General features: G+C 45.6%; 2 long non-coding RNA genes across 3 annotated transcripts; both read left to right on the top strand.

The window, feature by feature from the left end:
- Window positions 1–13,217: 13,217 nt before the first annotated feature.
- LOC306816755 lies at window positions 13,218–20,390 on the top strand. 2 transcript variants are annotated; one of them, XR_013777774.1, is made up of 3 exons: window positions 13,218–13,365; window positions 14,926–15,016; window positions 20,229–20,390. It is a non-coding gene; the product is annotated as an uncharacterized lncRNA (long non-coding RNA). The 2 variants fall into 2 exon arrangements; XR_013777775.1 differs by lacking the exon at window positions 20,229–20,390 and adding an exon at window positions 16,262–16,479.
- Window positions 16,544–19,578, top strand: LOC306816754. The gene is made up of 3 exons (XR_013777773.1): window positions 16,544–16,589; window positions 17,744–17,810; window positions 19,433–19,578. It is a non-coding gene; the product is annotated as an uncharacterized lncRNA (long non-coding RNA).
- Window positions 20,391–20,602: the final 212 nt, after the last annotated feature.

Here is a 20,602-nt window from a genome sequence, read left to right as displayed (position 1 = left end):
AGGCTGAGGGGGGTGGTGGCTCTAAGGGGATAGGATGGGTCAGAAGGGACTGAGGGGGGTGAGAGGACCCGGGGTCTGAAGAAACTGAAGGGGACTCGGGGTTTGCTGAGAGCCTGGTGGGGCTGAGGGGATGGAGGGGCCAGCAGGGAGCACAGAGGGGTCCGGGACTGCAGCTCTGCTGGGCCTTGGAACCAATTCCTGAGCCTCCGTTTTTGCCACAGCTGCAGTGAAGACATTGCAGACAGCAGGAGGAGTGACAGGAGCCGGCAGGGAGAAGCCAAAGGCCCCGAGCAAGAGCAGTGAGCAGGAGCTGCTGCTGGCACAGAGGCTGGTGAGGCCCCAGGGCCGGTGGGGCAGGGTGGGGTGAGGGTGCCGTGGGCTGTGGCCGTGGGCAGTGCCCGGCACAGGGGCAGGAGCGGCCCTGCCCGTGCTGGGGCTGCTCGGCGCAGCTGCCCCGGCCGGCACAGGGGCTGTCCTGGGGCAAGGCAGCTGTGCCGGCAGGGCCCGGGAGCTGTGCCGGCTGTGCCGGGGCTGCGGGACAGTCCCGCCGCGCTGCGCTCGCCACACCCTGGACCCTCGGCCTGCTGCTGCTTTCCAGCAATCCTGGAGGGGCTCTGAGATTTTCTCTTCCCTGATGGAAGTGCAGGTGCTGCCAAGGGAAAGGCCCTGCTCCTGACTCAGTGTTCTCTTTGCTTCCCAGATGTCCCATCTGCTGTCCCTGTCCAGGAGAGCTGCTCTGCACGGGACGAAGAGACCGAGGGAGAGGATTTGAAGATGGGGATGCTGGAATCCAATTTTCTGCTTTGAGTTCTCTTTAAAGATACATGGACTTACACATAGAGAGGGATAATGATATGGATATTTTCTTATGTGGGTTACTATTTGTACAGGAATATTTCCATGTCTGTTATATTAATGGATGTACTATATATGTCTGTGTATATATACATATATGTGTAATTCCATATGTGTATATATGTATCCAAAAATGCTATTTGTGTAACCTATGATAAATACATGTGTATGTTCTTATATTCTGCCTTTAGCTTCTAGATCTGGGTTTTCATTTGTGTAGATAATCTATTTGTATTTATGCAGTTATCTGTATATGAATTTTAAATGGTTGTATTGTATTTTCATAGGTATATATGTTCTATTTTATGTTTTTCATTGTATATTGATCTATTCCTATGTATATGTATTTACATGTGTGTGGAGATGTATGGCTGTATATTTGTATTGATGTAGTTGCATGGATATTTATATTTGTACAGTGCTATTTGTATTATTGATGAGTTTGGTTTATATATCTATTTACATATAGTATATAATATGTAATATTTAATCTATATGTAGACCAGTAGATTGTTACAGTTTTATATATTTATATATATGTGCATACACATGTATTCATATTAACTATGTATGGAGTAGTATAGTTGTATAACATTATCTGTTGAGTTCTTAGTGTAGGGCTATTTAGAGGGGGAGTGCATATGTTCTGTTTTTATATGGGCTGTACAGTTGTATGTAATAAATTAAGTTGTTAAGCACCTAAGTGATCTTTGTGTATAGTGAGTTGTTGTAGAGTTTGGTAATAAATTAAGTTTTTCTTAACTGAAGTTGATATTTGTATATTTTTCATAGCATTGGCTTAGTAATGTAATAAATCTCTTTTTTAACATTAACTGAGATCTGTATAGTTCTGTATTGTCAGCGTGGGTGTAGCAATTTGTAATAAATTATATTTTTCAAGTGAAATGGGTTCTTGTGTATGTGTTGATCAGCAGTGCAGCTGTAACAATCTGCAAGAAATGGCATTTGCCAGCTGAGATGGGCGTTGTGTGATTTGTGCTATCCAAAGCAATGAGCAGATGTAAAGGTGATGATGCTGGGGGATTTTGGCCATGAAAATCTCCAGCCATGCCCAGCACATGCCCTGTGTGCACTCAGGCTGGGCAAGGAAAGCACACATTTGGGATGGCAGCAGAGGCACACATTTCCTAAGAACTCCCTGCAAAGCAAATGGATATTTCAATCTTTATCTGTTGAGTCAGCAGAGTTGTACCATTCTGTACCCATCATTGACTTGAAATTGGTCATCATACAAAAGCATTGCAGTTGTAACAGTCTGTAATGAATTTCCCTTTGAAACTGCAATTGGCTTTGGGGCACTTCTCATTTCCATGATGAGTGACCACATCAATGTTTTCCCAATATCTTCAGTGATCATTAAGCATTGGTGAGTGTATGACAGGCTGTGGCACCCAATTCCTCACAGGTCTGTCAATCTGTGGGTAATAGAACCTGTCTGAGGTTATTTGTCTGTGAGTTGTGGTCCATGTCTAGAACTCCCTCAGGCAGCACTCTGGCTGGGGAGGGGAAAAATGTAATGGGATTATGACATTGATTCTCTTTTCACACTTGTTTGCACTAAGATGCAGCTTCAACTTAGTAAGGAAAATGATAGATTTTCTTTAGTGTGGAATAAAATGGTGTAGGAATAGCCACAAACTAAGCTGTAGGAACAGTTCTTGGTCTTAAGAGGACACTGGGTGCAAGAAAGCAGCACAATGTTAATGATTCACCTCTTAGGCAAAATCAAACCAGTCCATCCTGTAAATCTACCTGGTGATGGAAATAACCAACGGGCTGGGGCTGAAGTCTGGGAGTCAAACATTTGAAAAAGAGACCTGGCAAAGCCAGTCCAAGGTGCAGGCAGGCACTGGGCTCAAGGCAAGAGGGAGCTTGTCCTGGCAGCCCTGGGAGGGACTGCAGGCAGAGGAGCTGCCGGCGGCAGGGAGCAGCTCCTGCTGGCACTGCAAGGGAAGGAGCGGCAGCGTGCAGGAGGAGCGGGCACATTGCTGATGGACAACGGAGCTGCTCCTGAGCCACCAACGGGACCCTCCTGGCACTGCAGTTACTGCTCAGTTCCAGGGTAATCCAAGCTGGAAGCCAAAGCCCAAGCAAGAGAAAAAAACATAGTTGAAGTCGAAGTTGAAATCAGAGTTTGTTATTGAAGTTATTGAAGTCATTGAAGTCATTGATTGTTCTCACAGCTCAGTCTCATATAATGTTGCAGCCCCAAGCAGTTACAGCTCTTAAGCACTCACATCCCCAAACCAGAATTTCCCCCCAGTTACAGAATCAGCCTATTGTTTCCATTACTTGGCAGCCTTACAAAACCACACAGTTTCAAAAAACTCATAGCTGCACATGAAGCTCTTTCCTTCATAGCTGTGGTTTCTTATTCCATAGCGTAAGTCAGTCTGAAGTTTTCTCTGATCTGCCTCACGACCATCATCAGAGACTGGACGCTGAGATTGCTCCACTTGCCCTGAACCAGAGCTCCTGCCTGGCCGAGGTGGATGCTTGTGGGCCAAGGGCTGTTTGTAGCTGTGCCTGGTGCTTGTCATGGGACGCTGCAGGGTGCTGGTTATCGCACCCTGTCCCTGCTCCTGCGTCATGGGGCTACGATCTCCACACACAATAGTCCATAAATCTCCCCACCTTTTGGGCGGAAGCCACTCGCTTTGGAAAAGGACTATAAAAAGTGACTTTCTTAAAGAAGACTCGGAGATCTCTTTCTCCCCAATGGATTGAAGACGCGTCTTGTCTCGTCAGATGATCACGAGGATGCGTCCAGTCTGTTGGTAAATATATCTCATCTCTCTCTCTCTACCCTTTTTACTTCATCTCTCTCTCTCTCCCTCTCTCTGTCTCACAGACACACACACACACACACAAAGCTTTATTGTTAACATGCAATAAACGGCATTGCTGCTTTCTGCTAAACAAACCCAAATCTCTTGCCTTTTGTCTTTTTCACCCTGGGATCGAACGAACCATCACAACTCCTGCTCGGGTTCAGCGGATCATGACAAAACTAGAAAACCTGGATTCTCTCCTGACTGCCTAGCTTTATGTCTGTCCCCTCCCCTCTTATGCTACTTTCTTTTTGGTCTGATGTTCATCCTTGCCCCACTCTCAGCTCACAGTAACACCCTACAAACTGACTAGAACAAATCCAAACCATAAATAACACCTAGAAGCAACAACTTCCATCCTTTTTTCTAATAACCTTTCAGCTGCAGCTAAATATTACCACGTATCTCACAGAGGGAATCGAGGATGAGCCTGATGCTTTTGCTTGATTAGCGAACTGATATGGAAGGGAGCAGAAGGGTTTCAGTGGACGTTTTTTAATTTCTGAGGGAAAAACCCAAAGCGGTTTCAGTCTGCAAAATAGTTTTCAAGGTGCATTGACAAAATGCTTGTGGGTAATTCCCAGAGAAGGAAGGTGTTTAGAAAATGTTTAACTGTAACAAATCATGAATTCCTTTGGCTTTAACAAACAGTGCTGAGCCCTCTATTTCTTCAGTGCAATGATGAATGTGTGCAAGTGGCTATGTTAGCCTTGAGAATAAAGACCATGGTCCTCCTAAGAGGAGGATTCATTCAAGTGGAAGAAAATGGTTTGAGGAGGCGCTTGACCATCAGAGGAGAATTTGAGGGGTGGGATATTCCCCAAATGACCACCAGCGGCCCTCAAGAGACCCCTAATCTCCTGTCAATAACTTCTGAGAAGTGACTGAAATACGTCAAATAATCTGGGGGAATGCTGAGCCTATGAGTTTCAGCAAAGTAATGAGTGTGTCTAGGTTCCATGGTTGCAAACTAGTACGTGACATTTCTGAGTGATCACATCTAAGAAGAGTGTTTTCCCATGCAGCCAGCACTGAAATAAAGTAATGCCTCCTTTCTCACCCTGAGCTGGCAGTGGGGATTGGGTCCTGCTGGGTAACTTTCACTGTAGTCACTTCTATTGAAAGATGAAAATTAAATCTTTTCCAGCAGTTCCCCTCTGGTTTATCTTTCTGGGGCCCAAAGCTCTCTGTGCTGCAGGTGCCCTGGGTGTGTGCAGAGCAATGCAGCCCCACAAACCCCATGGTTTCCCCAGGTTGTCATACCCTGTTCCCAGGTGTGCCCAGCTGTGGCAGCAGACAGAGCCCCAGCGCAGTGGGCGCCGTGCCCTGCCCAGCCGGGGCTCTCTGGCACAGAGCAGCAGCAGCGCCAGCACCTTTCAGCCCATCCTGCCCTGCCTCCCCCTGGGACACAGAAGCCTCTGGAAATCAGCACCGCCAGTCACGTTCCAGCTTGGAACAGCTCCTGCAGCCGGGCAAATCCTGCCTGATTGGCTGCTTCCAAACAGGAATAAAGGCAGAGGGAGAGATGCACATACAGAGAAGCCCTGGGCTTGTCCAAATAGACAAATGTATGGGGGAATGTGTTAGGAATTATGACAGCTGTTATGCTAATACTGCCTTCTCTCCTGCCCTTTTCTCTCTTCACATTTCCTTTCCTTTTCCCTCTCACATTTCCTTCTGTTCCAACTTGTAATTCTCACAGTTTTCTGGTCCTTTTTCCTTCCCAAATTTTACTCATTTCCCCTACCTTTTTCAGCTCACTTTCTAAACACTTTTCATCTCCCAATTCCACACCGTCCCATTCATTTCCTGCTGGTTTTCTTCCATCATGTTTCTTGCAATTTTTCTATCTCATATCCTGCCTTTTTGTGCGCTCGTGTTTCTCTCCTTTACTCAGTCATGTTTCTCAAAGTTTTCTCCTCATGTTTCTCACTTTCCCCCTCATGTTTCCCAGCCTTTTCCCCTCACATTTCTCACACTTTTCCCTTCACATTTATCATTATTTTCTCTCATGTTCCTTACAGTTTCTCTCTCCCATTTTGTGCTCTTTTTTCACTCATGTTTTCTGCCTTTTTCTGCCCTCAGGTTTTTCACTCTTTCCCCCTCAGGATTCTCACAATGTTCCCCTCACATTTTCTCCCTGTTTCTCTCTCTTTGCCAGTAAATTTTCTCACTCTATTGCCCTCACATTTCCCTCCATATTTTCCGCTGTGTTTCTCACCCTTTTCCACTCATGTTTCTCTGAATTTTCCCATTCTATTTCCTGCCCTTTTTTCCTCTAACCTTCCTCTCCTATTTTCACTCACATTTCTCACCATTTCCCCCTCACTCTTCTCATCCTTTTCCACTCAGGTTTCCTACCCTTTTCTTCCCTCCCACTTCTCTCCTACTTCCACTCAGATTTCTCACACTTGGCACCTCGTATTTTCTTTTCCCCCCTCACATTTCTTCACCCCCTGGTTCCTTTCAGTGACTGTTTCTCTTCAGTAGTTGATGGGCTCCTTTTCTTTTATTCCTGCAATCCCCTCCTCAAAATAATGGGTGCCAGAGCTTCGGCCCAAGACGCCCTTGCTTGTGCATCTGCTGAACACAAAGTCTGTGCTCAACTTGAAGAACCTCATTAAAAACAACCTAAACCACAATGGATTTCCTGCTGCAGTTTTGGTTTGTACTTCAATTTTACAGAGTCTTCATAGTGTTTTAAATAGTAGGTATCTGAGGGATTCACATTCCATGTGAGCACCCACGGCACAGTCGGCTTCAAGCAGATCCCATCTCCATCTTCATCACCTCACAGTCACTACGATTGCAGCATGGAGGAAACAGGCTGTGATGCCTCTTTATGCTCACTGAAATCCACCTGCACGGGAAATGCTTTAGGCCCTCTTTTGGGGAAAAAGAAAAAAAAGGAGAGAAAAAACCCAACCAAACTGAAAAAAAAAGGGGTTTATTTTAAAATCTTTAAACCCTGGAGTTTCTTCCTATTTTCACCTATTTGAATTGCCTTGACATCAAAATACTGCCAGCCGACGTTACAAACTGCCTGGTGTATGTTTGTGTGCACAGACCAAAGGTGCCACACTGTGTCTGTCCCCGGGTGTCTGTTCATGTCCATTTAAAGAGAGGGCTGAGAGGGGGGCTCTGCCCGCCCTGTGCTGCTCCGGGGCCGAGGCTGGGCCAGCAGGAGCTGCAGAGCTCACTGGAGGGACACCCTCAGCCCCGGCCGCCATCTTGTGTGTGGCTGCCTCAGCCCCGGCCGCCATCTTGTGTGTGGCTGCCTCAGCCCCGCCACAATTTTGTGCCTCCACCATGTCCAACTCTGAAGGGAATGGGTTGCTCTTTTGCCAGCAGTCAGGGTCAGCACCAAGGGACCCACAGCAATTTACAGAATAAGTATGATTTACTGAAGTGAATGCAGCAAAGAAATACAAAAGGATAACCTGTGCAATGCACTGCATTATTACTACAAAAATGGCCTGTAGGGACTAAGAAAGATACAACACCAATTACCCAAATACTTGGCCATTGTCCAGACACATCACCTGGGGAGCCCCTGTCACAGCAAAGGATTGGAGAGGCACTGCCAGAAAATGGAAATTCCTTTGTAATTTGCCAACCCAGAGGCAAAGCCATCAACTTTGCTGTGAGAGGGCCCAGATTTTACACCCTTGAATAAACAAGCCACCATAACTTCGAGTGTGGGAACATCTGGTTTCATTCTCCTCTAATCCAGGGCTCAGGGAGGTACTAAGAGAGTTTACTTTCACCATATAACTTCAAACACAACCAGATAGAGATATCTAGTTCTGTGGCCTTGTCCGGTTTCTAAATGTAGAAAGGTAAATGCCTCTTTCACTAAAAGCAGATTCATACATATACTGGTAATGATCATGCATATTTTGTTAATGAGTGCATATAAATATAATATTTGGTTAGAAGGTTTATCTGGAAGTCAGCTTTGGCTTAGGGCTTGTTGTTGAGGCCTTAGTACTTCCCTGGAATTGTCCTTTCCCAGGCAGTGATCCTGTCCCCTCAGCTGCAATGGAATCCTCAGCTGTTCCCACAGGGATTGCTCAGGCTCAGCTTGTGCTGAGTTCCTTGTGAGTGGAGTCATCAGTATCTTGGACAAGCAGATTCTCTGTCACAGTGTCCAAAAGTTTTCCCTGGGATCCACCAGGGTAAGAGGAAAGCTCTCTGAAGCTGTGACATGGGAATTGTCCTGCTGGGTGGCCGTGGCTGTGAGTCTGAAGCACAGCAGCTCTCTGGCCGTGTGGTGCTGCTGGCAGAGCTGGCTGCTGCCCACTCAAGGCTCAGGCAGGCACCTGAGCTGCCTTGCTGCGCTGCCAAAACCATCTCAGTGCTCGGGGGCACCTCCCGCCCCTGGTCCCAGTGGGTCCCGCTGGCAGTGTCAGAGCAGTGGCTCGTCGGGGTCGGTGCTGCCCCTGCTCTCCACTCGCCCTGGCCCCGGCAGTGCTGGCCCTGCTGCCATGCACACACAGGGAATGGGAACTGCTGCCTGATGCTTTTGGAGCTGTGCCACTCCTGCTGCTGCTGCTGAAGACACCTTGAATGGACTAGTGGGACTGTGGGCTGTATTGGCCTGTGATAGCAAGGTCATGAAGGCAGAGGTGCAGATGGTCCTGTCAGTCCTATATCTGCCTGTTTCTGGAACCCAAAGAATCCCTCTTGATCCTGTGAGGCACTGAGTTTTCAAAGTAATTGTTCCTTTGTTGTTGTTATTTTCCCTTTGGGCAGCATCCATATTTGAAGCCAGCTGAGCCTCTCTCCAGACTGGCATCTCTGATCCCTGCAGTGAATCCATGGAGGCAGTTCAAGAGGTGGTGATGATCATTTCAGGATGACACTCCGCTTCAAGTTCTGAGTGGGTCTCAGAATAAAAACTGTATCAAACCTCAACTCCATTGGGAGGTTCCCTTCCTTGTAATCCTGTGAATAAATGCTACGTTGCCTTTGAGCATTTTTTTTTCAAATGGAAAGTTCCATTAATAGTGGTTTTGGTATGATTAGGAATGGGGAAGTATCTCCTTCTGATGCCCAAATAGTTTTTGCTATTTTTTCCCTTCATATGTATTCATAGATTTGTACACTACTGTTGTATGGTTACATAGTTCCGGGGTAACTTCAGTACTTTTCCTCTCCTGATAGGCAGAAGGACAAAACACATCCCAAAGGCTCCTATCCTATGTTAGCTCCTCTGTGAACCAGGGTTAAAACATGTTCTCAAGGTACTTTCTCATAAAGTAGGTATAGCCTGTACAGCTAGTACAGCTAGTAGCAAGAAAGAGGGGCTCCAGAAGAGGTGGAAAGAAAAGGAGGAAATTTCCTCATTATTGTGCTTCTCCTTGGGAATTCTTGTCAATCATGCTAATTTTCCAGACTTATAAAAGCACTTTCACCCTATGTGGGATTGTCATTTTTCCATATCTGCCTCTGGAGTCTTCCAGTTAGAAGCAGAATTGATATTACCTCCTCTATTAATATTGACTCAAAAGTGTGTTCTTTTATGTATTAATGTTTCTCAATACATAGAATGTCACAGACTGACCAGCCAACAGCAGGATCGATCCACCAGGGGAATTTCTCCTGCTTTGTGACTCAGGAGAACTTCCCCAGCTATTTTGTGTTTGCTGTAGGGAAGCTTGGGCTGCTTTGCATAAATTCACAGGATCGACCAGTGCTGGGAGGGCTGCACCTTGCTGCCCTAGTGAGAGGTGTTAAGCTGCACCTTCACCTTGGAGGCAGCCAAGTACAGCACTTTTGTGCAGAAACACTTAATTAGCCCTGGTTTGCACAGCTGCAGCAACTGGGGTTGCCGGAGTGCCCCTTCCTGCATTGGAAATGAGCTGAGTCAGTCATGGGACAGGGCAGGGCATGCCCAGGTGTGCCCATTGGGAATTCCATCTGTCCTGGGTGTGTCCATCTGGCTCCTCAGTGACATCCCACCCAGCCTGGAACATGGAACTCCCCGTTTCCAAGGACACGTGGCCATTGTCACCAGCACACGGCAGGACGGGTCAGACCCTTCCGCGGCTGCAGCGAGAGCGGAGGTGTCAGAGCCTTTAGCGAGTGCTGCTCCACACTGGTTGGAACTCACACCTGCTGCTCAAGAGGCTGATCCACACCTGAGTAGAGGTAAATATTTACAGTTCTGTGCAGAAAGGGGGGGGCTCAGTGATAAATTCACAAAGTCAGCACCAGAAACACCAGAATGTTTCAGTATTTATATGTTTTAGCCAGCAAAGCTATTCACGTTCATTGACTGTAGGTTACGGTATTCTCTTCATAATCAGCATTCTGTCTGCTGTTGGGTACAGATCTTCTTTTTTCTCATCCTAATTACTCTGCATGCTCAGTCTCTCTTTCTACTTAGAGAAAAATTTCTTGAGTGGGTGGCCATGGTCTGCCCCTGCTGGAATGACATTTTACCCAACAGAGCTGATTCAACACAGTTGCTGCATTGGCTTTATTCATTTGGGTCTTGTCTTAAGGGTTCTGCCAAATGTCCTTGTGCAATTCCGAATTCTTTGTGTCCACCATTCAAGGTGCATTCACCTTCCCAAGCCTTGCTAACCTCCCCTAGGTCTGAGGCCACTGAAGCCTATCAAGCCCCACACATGAATAAGGCAATTCAGCCAACAAGTAACCTGCCTTTCCAAGGCCAGGCCATCGCTTGGAGCTTGTTGGCTGCTTCTTGTTTCATGGAGAAAATGTCTGTTTCTGTTAATGAGCCTTGAAAGCCAGAAAGGCCAAACAACAAAGAGCACATATTTTCCTAGCACATATTGCCCATGTTGCAGATGTTGCTGCAGGATCAGTGTGTGTGTGGCAGCGGATCAGCCGAGGCAGGGCGGGATGGCGGAGCTGCGGGCCTGGGCACGATCCACTGTGCTCCGCAGGGCCCAGCCCGCACTGCATCCCGCAGAGCCCCCACGGCCGCTGCCATGCCCCTCAGGGGGACCCAGAGGGGCAGCACCAGCAGCTGAGGGGCTGTGCCGGGCTCTGGGGTCGGCTCTGGGTCAGGGCTTGGCCATGGTGCTGGTGCCAGGTGCTGCTGACCCTGCGGGACCAGCTGGGCAGGGCTGGGCCCCACTGGTGCCCCACGGCCCCTTTGAGGCAGCCCCGGGGGAAGCGACTCCCAGGGATGACACTGAGGAGCTGCCAGTGCAAGGGGGAGATTCCCCCTGCTCTGACACCACTCAATTCATGCTCTGGGAATGGCTCTTGCTCAAAATGAGTGCACTCCTCATTGCTCCATATTTAGACCAGGGTCACCAAGAATGTAAGGATAAATGAAACCCAGGAGCAGTTATTTTTTTAGTATTGGAAGTAGACATTATTTTATTGCCAGCTCTGGTGCATAGGGGAGAGCTCCAGCCACATACATGCCACTTTCTAAGCATTTACACTTACTGATATATTTTCAGTAAACATAGAAATTCCTGTCCATTGGTTCTAAATGATACACACTCCTCATTTACTACTTATTGTTCTCTCTTGTATTGGATGTTGATTTCTCCCTTCTCATGCAAATTAGTCCCTTTTTTTCAGTCTGTTTTTAGTTTTTTTCCCCACAAAAGTTCTTTTGACCTGTGAGGCTGAAATGTCTTTATTAGTTTCTTCTTTATGTTCTGGCCATTCCAATGTGTTCTTGGAGGGCTTGAAGTTTAGATTCAAGGTATCCAGATTTTGAAGCCTTCAGGCTTTGTTTATCGAATGTTATCAGGGTTAGTTTAGAAAAATGAAAACTTTGGGGATCTAACAATCCAACTCTGACAATAGATTGCCAAAAGACACCTAGCTACTTACTTTGTAAGGCAGAAAATTACAATGGTTAAGATGAACACACTGCCTATGATTAATTAAACAATTAATTGCAAAGTTATTTAAATTCAGTAACCAGGAGAAAATGTAGGCTAAACAAGCAATGAAAAGCTGCATAATAATCCAAGTTGATGTGTTTGGCACCTTACGTGATTTGTTCCCATTCTTTTATAAATGCACGGATGCTCTTAGAGCAAACTCATTCATGAAGCTGACATAAAAGGATGCAAAGTTCAGGTGACTCCCAGTTCCCCTTCATGCCCAGTCCCTGTCCTAAGCTCTGCCACTGCTGATGACTGAAACAGAAACATTAGTGGAATTGTGCTGAGGCAGCACTTCGTGCAAATGACACTCTCACAAGCACAAGTCACAAGTGACATTCTCACAAGCAAAAAATTGAGGGATTTCTAGAAGACTGTTGAATATTTCTTTTGCGATCTTTGCAAGTGAATACTTCAATTGCATTAAAAGTTCAGGCAAATTTCAGATGAATACCTTTTTAGCTTCCCTGCCAGCCAATTTTGTTTTCAGAATGAAGCAGTTGGATGGCAGTAGGTTGTTTTTGTTAAAAAGTATGCTTATGCCAGTAGACATTGTAGCGATGTTTGAGCTCCAAGGTGGCACATTCTAGACTAAATAATGAGTTCAGGACACAATCCAAATTTTGTTACATCTGAGTAACCTGAGGTAAACTGTTTCCATTTCACACCTATGCAAACAATTGCATCTAGAGCTGAGGAAAACACAAAGGGTTTTGGTGCCTGTTCGAGTCAAAATTCAGCTTTTGCAGTTGAAATTCTTCTTGGAGCTCACTCCAGCATGTGCTTCCTTAGTACCAGATAAATCCCAGCCTGGAGTGCTGCCCAAACCTTGTGATCTTTTTGGGAACCACTCTCACCTGGTTTGTCAGCTGAGCTCTGGCCAATTCAGTTGTACTCAGGCATTGGATTTCAAGGGAAGCCCTTGCCTATAAATTCCAGCAATTGGGAAAGGATGGCTTTCTCCTTGAACTCTTGGCTGCATTGGAGGCTCAGTGATGGTCACTCACTGAAAGTGCAGCTCTTGCTCTGCCTTAGCTTAGTGCAGAGCATTTTAAGGTGACAGTGTTGTGTCTTTTTGGAGAGACAAAATTAAACCCACAAATTTCTCATTAGGGATGTGCTGTTTCACATGTGAATGATGATTTCTGTGATTCTTGGTGAGAGTTTGCATAGATCCTAAGGGAATACTTCACATTGAGCAATTGGTATTGAAGAGTGGCAGTAGTGAGACAATTGTGGAACTGGGGCTGGCAAATTTTGCTTTGGCCTGGCACAGAGGAACTCAGGTGAGACAGGTCTGGTTGCTGGTAGGGTAGAGGGTGCCCTTGCAACATGCTCCACGTAGTGCCAGTCAGGGATTGGGCTTTGTTACAGAATCAGAGAATATTCTGACCTCACAGTGATCCACAAGGATATGCAAGTTCAGCTCTGTCTCAAAGAATTCCATCATAATTTTAAATCAACTTGCTTGCCTTCTCCCAAACTCCCCTTATGACATTTCTTTTTCTGTTTTCGTTTCCTTTGGAAAACAAGTAGACATCATAAGAGCCCAACCAAACATTTCACATTGTGCACCTGAGAAGAAGGAAACAGCCATGAAGCCAGCAGAGAGTGAAGAGAGTCCTTGCACTGCTGTTTATCGCCGACCCTACAGGGACAGGGTGATTCATTTGCTTGCTCTGAGGACGTACAAGAAGCCAGAGTTACTTGCCCGCTTGCAGAGAGATGGAGTCATGCAAAAGGACAAGGGAACCCTTGGCAAGATCCTCCAGCAGGTGAGATTGTGCAGTTTGGCTCCAGCAATTTTCTTCTGCCACGTTGTTCTTTTATCCTTAATTTTTACTTGTTCCTCCACTGTTTAAATAAGAAACTTTCCTTTTAAAATATTTCCTGTTCAACATGGCTGTTGTTGAATTATGCAAACATTCATAGATCATCAGAATATTTCCTCTTTTGCTATGAGCAACGTCCGGGGGGATAATTCAGATGGACACAGTTTTGGATGCACAGAGTTGCTTCTTAAATGGATTCACATACTTGCTTCCCTTTCCAACACAATCTTAGTTCTGGTTTTAAGACATGAATTCTTGATTCTGGGTATATTTGTTACTTTGCATTTTTTATAATGAGAGACAGACATCAACAGAGACCACCAGAGCAATATCAGTGTTTATTATGTTTTCAAAGAAAGAAAAAGGGCAGATTTTGAGAGATGATGGTGGTGTGTTGTTGAGTTATTTAATGTGTTATAGCAGTCAAATTGATGGAGATTTTCCTGTCTCCATCTCAGCAGGAACTCTCAGCAGTGTCAGGTGATGAAGTCTAAACCAGCACACTTCATATCAGTGGTCTTGAGGTTTTACTACCTCATTTTACCTTTTTGAGTAGATTTTGTATTTGTCTTGAGAAAGATATGAACCTCATTTACTGTCAAAGGAATAGAACAAGACAAGAGCACGACTTTCTCATAGAAGGACTCTGCAGGAATGAACCCTGGCTCTGCCACATGAAGAGGGAGGGACACTGGGCCTGACCAGCTCTGCTTACACATTGTGGCACTAAATGTTGTTTTGAAAGGAACACTTATGAAATATGAATACTCACTTGTTTCCAATCAGTGATACTTTGATTCAGCTTAAAACTCATGTGATAGAGGAATAAATCCTCTCTGTGTCAAAGGATATTGTTCAGTTCCAGTTGGGTGAACACAAAGAGGTGTTCAGAACTAGCTGGATTTCTGTAGTTTGCATTTAGCAATCCATAATAAAGGTTTGTTTTCTGAAATGTCTGCCTGTAGGTAGCCAACCTGAATCTAAAGGATAATTCCTTCAGTCTGAAGGAACATCTGTTTCAGACCCTTCAGACTGATTGGCCTGGCTACACTGAAATGGATAGGGAGAAGTTGAAGGTGATACTTGCTAGGTAAGTTCAGTCTTTAGAGGAAGGAGAAGAGACTCTTCAGAACAAACACCCTGGGAGATGAAGCCTCACTTGTTAGAATATGCTGAGTCAGCAGCAACCCATCAGGGTCCTGCAGTCCAACTCCCTGGCCCTGCACAGGACACCACAAGAATCACACCCTGTGCCCAAGACTGTTGTCCAAATGCTTCTTGAGCTCCTGCTACAGTGACCAGGGGCCACGAGAGCCTGTTCCAGAGCTTGGGCGCTCTCTGGGGCAAGAATGTTTTCCTGATATCCAGCCTAAAGCTCCCTCAAATCAGCTTCATGCTGTTTCCTTGGCTCCTGACACTGAATGTCTGTATAACCTGAAACAAAAGAACTATGACTGTTGATATTGAGGCCTTGGAACATGAAATGTTTCACCACCCTCACAGCAAATCAACTCCATCTCAGAACCCCACCAGCACCAGGCAAGCACCATCTCCAGGACCTTCTGAGACACATGCTCCAGCAAGACCTGCTCAGGTATTTGCTGCATTTTTAACATTCTCTATTGTGTATTAAGGTTTGGCCCTCTGCTGATGGTGTAAAAGCTGTGATGTGACCAGGCCAAAGCATGTTGTGCCTCAGGCATTCTGACTGCTTTGGCAGGAAGGTTGTGATCAGAAGAGAGGATCCTGCAGGGGTGCAGCAGCACTGTCCTGAGCCAACTTTCTGCTCTGCCTGGAGACTTGAGCTCAGTCCCCACTCTCAACTCATTCCCTGCAGAAGGGCTCAAAGGGCTGGCTCTGCATGCATGACAAAACTGGGTCAAAAGACTACTGTACATAAGAGGCTGCTGTACATAAAAGGGTGGGGCAGATGGGGCCCTCTGGCTTCCTTTTCCCTCTCTCTTGCTTTCATTCTCATTGTTTACTCCAGATCTACACTATCCATGTGACAGGACCAGCACAGGATCTAGAGAAGTGTGATATTCCCTCACTCCCTTCTCTGCCTTAATTTCTCTCCTCCTTTGCCCTGCCTGGGAACAGCATGGCTGTCCTGTTCTACTCCATCCTCAGTCCTGGATTTTGCTGTGGGAGTGAGGAGCTTGTGCCCGTGTGCTGTGCCATGTGAGCCAGCACCTTTGAGAAGGTCCTTGGGAGGAGCTGAGAGATGGAAGTGAACTGAAGAAAATGGAAGAGCTCATAAGTCACCACTTGTGAAAGTCTCTTGTGTAAAGTAAAGAATATTTCAGCCATCAGCTTTTGAGTTTAAAGAGTGGAGTGGCTGCTGGAGTGAAGGCAACTGCACCTAAAAGCACAAGATTATCCTGACATGTGACTGATGTCTTTTTTCATCATCCTGATGAGAATTCACAACCAACCAGCACACCCTGTACTCCTGGGTTGTGTCAGTGATGCACTGATCTTGTCTTTAACAGGGAGACAGCTAAAACAGACTCTTTAGTAAATCATATGTGTATGTGTGACAGCAAGAGCTGTGTACAAGCATGAATTGGGAGCTAGAAAAAAACAACTGGACCTCCCCATTTTGGGGAAGCCTTAGATAGAGCTGCTGAAGGGAGTGTCTTTCTACCAAAGCCTTTTAGCTACAAACTTGAAGTCTTGATGAGAAAGTAGGAATGACATAGAGCATGAATGATCTTTTTATTTAAGGAAAATTTGTTTTTAACCATTGGCACTTCAGAAATGCTGCTATTTTACAAATGGGAGCAAATCCTGATCCTGATGATAGATTAATGAATTAATTATTTTGTTATTGATGCAGAAACGGCCTCTGGCTTCTGACTTCACCAGTCCTGTGCTGAGCAAGAAGAGGCGAATTGGTCACCAGCAGTTCACCAGTCACGTCCAGCCAGCAGCTGGAGGTCTCTCTTCCTCCTGGGTGCTGCCTTCCACAGCCCTTTGTAATCAGAACATGTCTCCAAGGGTTGGCTCCATTTCCCCCTGCACCCATGAGGTGCACCAGAACAACAAGTTCCAGAGTTCTAGAGTCCCAGAGCCTGCCATGGAGCAGATGGAGATCTCCAATTCAAACGGAGAGAAAAATGAATTGGGAAGGCTGAAGCAGTCACATCCTTTGGATTTCGATGAAGGTATTAATATGCTGCTTTTCCTAACTCCTCCCTGGAGAACTGTGGTGTAAAGATTTGGTTATTCAGAGGAGCTCCTACCCAAATTAGGCAACAAGTGAGATCCTTTTCAATTGTACAGATGTTATTAACAGTAAATGCAACCCAGAGAGATAGAAAGGAATAAGAAAGGAGAGGTGGGGTGTAGAGAAGAGAGAAACATTAGGTATGAAATCATCACCACCACATGGATTCTCTGTGGTACAGCCAGTCCATCTTCACCCTTGGTCTTGTCAGTGGTGGGGGTCCCCAAATGGCTCTGGAGGTACCACCTTTATACTGCCCAAGATCTGAGTACCCACAGGTACAGATGGTCACAGCTGCTCTTAGATCTCGGGCTGGAAGGGATGCAAGTGTCTTTTCCTTACACACAGTCTCTACAGCAAGAAAAAGATTCTTGCTTGAGTCTAAAAACATGTGAGCATTGTTCTTCAGGAGCCACAAAATTCAGAGCAGCTGGTGAAGGAAAAATCTGGACTGTGTTTCAAGTTGGGGCTTAGGCTGCAGCTTTTGTGCTGACTGAGCCATGAGAGCAAATGCACTTTTGGAAATGAAATGCTCACAGCAAAGCTCTTCTTACAGGTTGTATTGAACATACTGTGACTCTCCTGCTGACAAGAGTGCAGAAAATTTTCATCCAAACTTTGTTTCATGGGAACTTTGGGCCTCTGGAATGGACAAGGAAGTGGCCATAAAACATGGCATGAGAAGAACTCCAGCCTTTTTCTCTATTTCTTTTTAGAACCTCCATGTTCATCACTCTCTCTCCCCCTCTGTCTATCTCAAGCTGTTGTCTTTTGTGAAACTGCATCTGCTGCTGCATGACTGGAATGGCTGTAGAGATGCCACCTCATGCATTCAAAACAGAAAAGCTGAGCTGGGCTTTACACCATGGTAGTGCAGTAGAGAAAAGTGGCCATGCCTTCTTTCTACAGCCCAGAACTGGCTACTGGAGAGAAAATTCTGTGTGCCCCATTATTGATTTTTGGAGCTTTTTTCAGAGTAATTTTCTGTGATAACAAAGCTCTGAAGGACTTTTACAAGACCACCCAGTGGGTATTTTTTGGCTTTTGAAAGATCTCCTGATGAAGAGTGTCAAAAATTCTGCTTTTCTGCAGGAGAAGGAAAACAAACTTCCATTGTCTCCACATGCTCTGCCACAAACACCCAAGCAGACTACTTGAGGTGAGTGAAAGAGCAGTTGAGCCTTGCCACTCGCAGTGGGTGCCCTGTGAAGCTCTTCCCAGTTTTGAAAGGATGATGTTGAGAAGGTTTTGCTGGCCCTGCACGGCTAAGAGCTGAAATGAACACCGAGGTGGGTTCAGGCTGGGCTGGCCCTCCCTTCCTGCAGTGCAGTTGCTCAGGGTCAGCTGCAGCAGTGGTGCTGCATCCCCCCCTTGTATTTGCAGTGCAGGAGGGGAGGCAGAACTGTGTGTGTGTGGTATCAAACACTGGAATGGCTGCCAGCTGCTGTCAGAGCAGTGATGTTGGCAAGGGCACCCAGGCCTCCTGCAGCCCTGGGGCTCTGGGGCAGCTGTGCCCTTTGGAGCAGGCACTGCAGGGCCCTGGGTCACATTGGATACAGCCAGGGATGCTCCGTGGGAAGGCTGAGGGCAAGGTGGTCCTGCAGGGGAGCAGCTGAGTGAGGCCTGTGCAAGGACTCTTGCCAGGAAATGTCACTGGGCAGAACCCAGAAGTCCAGGCTATTTCTTCTCTAGTACCTCCCCAGATGTTGAAAGACATCTGTGGATTTCAGAACACACCAGCACAGCAGTCAGGTGCATCTGGCCTGGGATGCATCCCTGGCACAAGCTGCTCTCTGTCCTGGTACTGAATTTCAACTTGTTAATGTTTTAATGCTTGTAGCAATTAATCTCAGGGTGTTTACAAGGATTTTTTCCCGTGTGAGGGAGTTTTTGTCATTCAAAAGAAGCTGGTGTGCAGGCCAGGAGGAGCAGAAGCATTGGTGTGTCAGTGTTGGGAAGTGGTGTCTATTATTCTCATTGACACTTCTTCTTGGATTTGTATCACGAGCTTGGTAAACCTCACTCATTTTTATTTGAATGAGAAGGGAATGAAGAAAATTTTTCACCCATCAGAGGCTTCAGGCATTAATGAGTTTTACCCTCGTTAGGAGCTGATGTGGTTTGTGTTTTGTAGTTGCACTTTCAGACTTATACAGAGTTTGTTTTTAATGGCTGCATTACAAGCACCTCTGATCAAGGCTCAGTTTTGTAAATGCTGTCCACTAGAAGAATCAAATATTATCATGAACTCTGCTTTGCTGTTAGACAGGCAGACATCAATGGAGCTCATAAGTTCAACTCTGTGTAACCAGAACCATAAATTCAGTTCCTGCCAAAAATGTATTTCAGATGGGTTCTCAAAAGTAAATGTATATTTAAAAGTTTTTCCTATATAGAAAGATAATATAGCTTAGCAATGTTTATTCTCTTCCTGAAGTTGTGGTCTTTGTTGGTCATTTGATATTTGAAAGAAGTGCCAATATTTTCTAAATGTGCTTCACTTGCTAATGAAGGAAACCTGTACAATATAAACTATTAGTAACTAAGTGTCATAGAAATGTGGCAGATTTCTGGAGTGACCTGACTACATCCTCTTAAAGCAAAGAACTTGCCTGTAGAAACAGTCAGTCCCAGAGCAACTAACTCGAACCTTGGGAGTCTCTGTTTGACATTTGCCACGTGGTTGCTGCAAAACTACACATGAGCTTTATGGAATAGGAACACATTAGAATGTTCTCTTAGAGTTCACTCACAGAAAAATGATCCATTTTTTTCCTTTAGAAAATACATTGCCATAGTCTCCTTGGAGCAATGCCAGCACTACAAGGATGACTTCAATGCAGAGTATGAGGAATACAGGAATTTACATTTTCAGATTGATAAGATCAACAAAGATTTCACACAGTTTTATGAGCAATGGAAGAGTCTGATTCCAGGGTCTGAAGCCTATCAGGTAAAGAAAGATAAAACTGTGAGGAGTGTGTTTCATCCCAGCAATGTTTTGGATTCCCTGGAGCTGCTCAGTGAGACAAAGGGAAACTGCAGCATTGGCACATGTGCTCAGACACTGCTTGGGCTGGGTCTGATTTTTGTGAGATCCTGCCCAAAACACCCTGTTTGAGCTTTCTGTGAACAAAGAGTAAGGTGAGGTGTGTCCCAAGCAGAGTCTTGGAGCATGTGCTCCTTCTGTTCCCTATTGAGAGGCTTAATTGCAGATCTTGGGGGATGCTGGAGCTGGGGATTGGTTTTTGCCAAGCTCCCAGAAGAGTGGTGGCTCACAGGGAAGAAAATCTCTACAGTCAAACTGAGGGCTCTTTTAGTGTTTTGCATAGGTTTGCATTTTATGGTTGGAGAGAAACATTTTTCATGTGGTTTTTTTTTTTTTTTCTGCATATGCTGCTTCATCGAATCCTGACAGATTATCAGCAGTTACAGCAGGTATGTGTGGCACCAGACCTGCAGGGCCATGGTTACTGCTGAGTGTGGCTCAAGGCTTTTTTAAAGCAAAGGACATCAGATTCTAAACTCTGCAGAAATGTTTGCATGCCCTAATTTTCTTTTGCTTTCTCCTTCACAGGGTAGCCCCAGCTACTCTGAAATGAAGAGCAGGTGCCAGTACCTCCACAAAAAGCTGTCCCATATTCAGAGCCGAATATCTGAATTTGACAAGCAATAAGTGGAGTCCTGGCACCACACATCTGCTTCAGCCATAAAAACCAGTGACCTCTGGATTTTTATTTCAAATTTGAGATTAGGCTTTTAGGATTATATAGGTTAATATAGAACTGTAGTTTACATTGGAACTGAGCAGTTGATTATTTGTTGAAAATGTAGGATTAGATGGAAGAAGTATAGGAAGTTTTAGAAGTAGAAAGAAGTTAGTATTGAACTTGAACAATAAAGAAATTTCACTGTTGATAACTCCTTTGCTCATTTGGGATTGTATGGTAT

Source organism: Erithacus rubecula, assembly GCF_903797595.1.
Source record: "Erithacus rubecula genome assembly, contig: scaffold_885_arrow_ctg1, whole genome shotgun sequence".
Taxonomy (NCBI): Eukaryota; Metazoa; Chordata; class Aves; order Passeriformes; family Muscicapidae; genus Erithacus; species Erithacus rubecula.
The sequence above is the reverse complement of the archived record's forward strand: the minus strand, read 5'-3'. Positions and strand labels throughout refer to the sequence as shown.